This window comes from Dioscorea cayenensis, chromosome 10 (genome assembly GCF_009730915.1).
Source record: "Dioscorea cayenensis subsp. rotundata cultivar TDr96_F1 chromosome 10, TDr96_F1_v2_PseudoChromosome.rev07_lg8_w22 25.fasta, whole genome shotgun sequence".
Lineage (NCBI taxonomy): Eukaryota > Viridiplantae > Streptophyta > Magnoliopsida > Dioscoreales > Dioscoreaceae > Dioscorea > Dioscorea cayenensis.
In genome coordinates, this window is record NC_052480.1 from 18821598 (window position 1) to 18823506 (window position 1909).

Sequence of the window (1909 nt, forward strand, 5' to 3'; positions counted from 1 at the left end):
ATCGTTAGTTTAGTATTTTGCATGAATAACGATTGAGTGTTTGTGTCTCAGATCTTTTGAGAGACATGGAGCATACGGAGACCGAAGCACCCTGCAAGACAGAGCCTCTAGTACTGAATGTTTTCTCCTTCTTGAGCCTCATGATCATTTTGAGAGTCTCGAGGGCGCTGTGGGGGATGGGTCGGACCGAGATTACCGAGGTTCAGGTGACACAGTGCTAGCGAAAGATGTAGAGGTGATGGCGCGCTTAATACTCTACAGCAGCTTATTCGAGCGCCGACCGCCCTCACCCTTCATCAAGAGACCCAAGACCGCAGATCACCATCACCTGATCTACTAGTGCTCGCTCGACTTAGCGTGTAAGCAGAGCCGACCATCGATGACGCCGACGCTTGAGACATTTTTTTAGTTTTTCTTTTTGTTTCTCATATTTTACTTTTTGCATTATCTTTTGACTTGTATACCGTAAAAGGATCTTCCTTCTCGAGTTTATATTTTTATTTTTGTCTCGAGTTGTATTTCATTGCTTCACTTTTAATATATTCGAGTTATTTTTGTTTATTAAGCTTCACCGGGTATACGCAGCAGATGGTCTTGTCAAGATGGAAATTGAGGATGAGTCATAGACATGATCAATGTGTTTTTACACTTGGCCGTAGTGTGTTTTACAACCCGCTGAAACTCAACTCCCAAGGATCTAGCTCAATCAAATGCACCACTAGGAGTTCAGGGAAGTATTGTTTCAATTGCCCACTCCTACATATATTTTTTTGAGTGATATACTTTTGTATTGTGCTTGCATGCATACATTGAGGGCAATGTACATCTTAAGTGTGGGGAGTTCACATTACACATGTTTTATACCTATGCTTTTGATTGTGCATGCTCACGTAGCCAATGGTGGTTCACCTTAGTTCAATGATTGTATTCTTGAGTTTACGAGAATTTTCATCATTGGATGTTTTCATGCTCTAGATTTTACTTGGATTTTTAGGAATTTTTGCCTGATTGACACTTCTTGCACTACTCATTCATTAAACTCTTTTGGAAACCTCGTGTTCGATGTTTAAGGGACTAATTAGTGCTATTTCTTGTGTTATTTGTGCAAAAACATACTTGTTTTTAGTTGTGCATTTGGGGTGGAAAGAGCTACCACCTATGAAGTATGAAGTCTGTTCTCATAAGTCGGATACTAGTTATACCCTAATGAGAGAAAAAGCTATCTCATGGGTTGAGTGAAAGCTACTACCCCAGTAGAAAGAGCTACCACCTTGAAAGTGTGAAAAGCTACCTTAGCGGTCTCTTCCGAAAGGGCTACTTTAGAGGATGTGTGAAGCTACTACCATCTCTTTATTTTGTGTTGTTTTGTAGATAAATAAGTCCCTTTATACCTAGAAGTTTGAGGAGTATACGTTGGGTTGACTTGGAGTGAGATGACACACTTACACGCATTTCGGGTTTATTGTCCGCTTTTGATTCGAGTTTTTAGCTAGAGCATTGATTTTTTTCATATTTAGTGATGAAATTTCCTTACTTGTAGAATGCTTCCTTTGCATGCTTTTTGTCGAACCTAAAGGCCAAGCACTTTTATATATTTCCTTCTTCTATGCTTCATTGTTTTATTTTTTTGCTTGAGGACAAGTAAAAGCTAAGTGTGGGGAGATTAATAAAGTGCTTTGTGTATTAGTAATACGAAGTATTTTTCTTATGATGAGCATTACTTTTATCGATTTTACCACTAATGCATGTGTATTTGTGAACTTTCATGCATTAAGGGTTCTGAAACCAAATATGAAAGAAAGAAGCCAAAGAAGATTGTGATTGTACTTTGTTGATGAAGTCTTGGAGTGAACAAATGTGAAGAGAGAAGTTGTGATCGAAGATACGTGAATGTGTGCCAACCTCCATG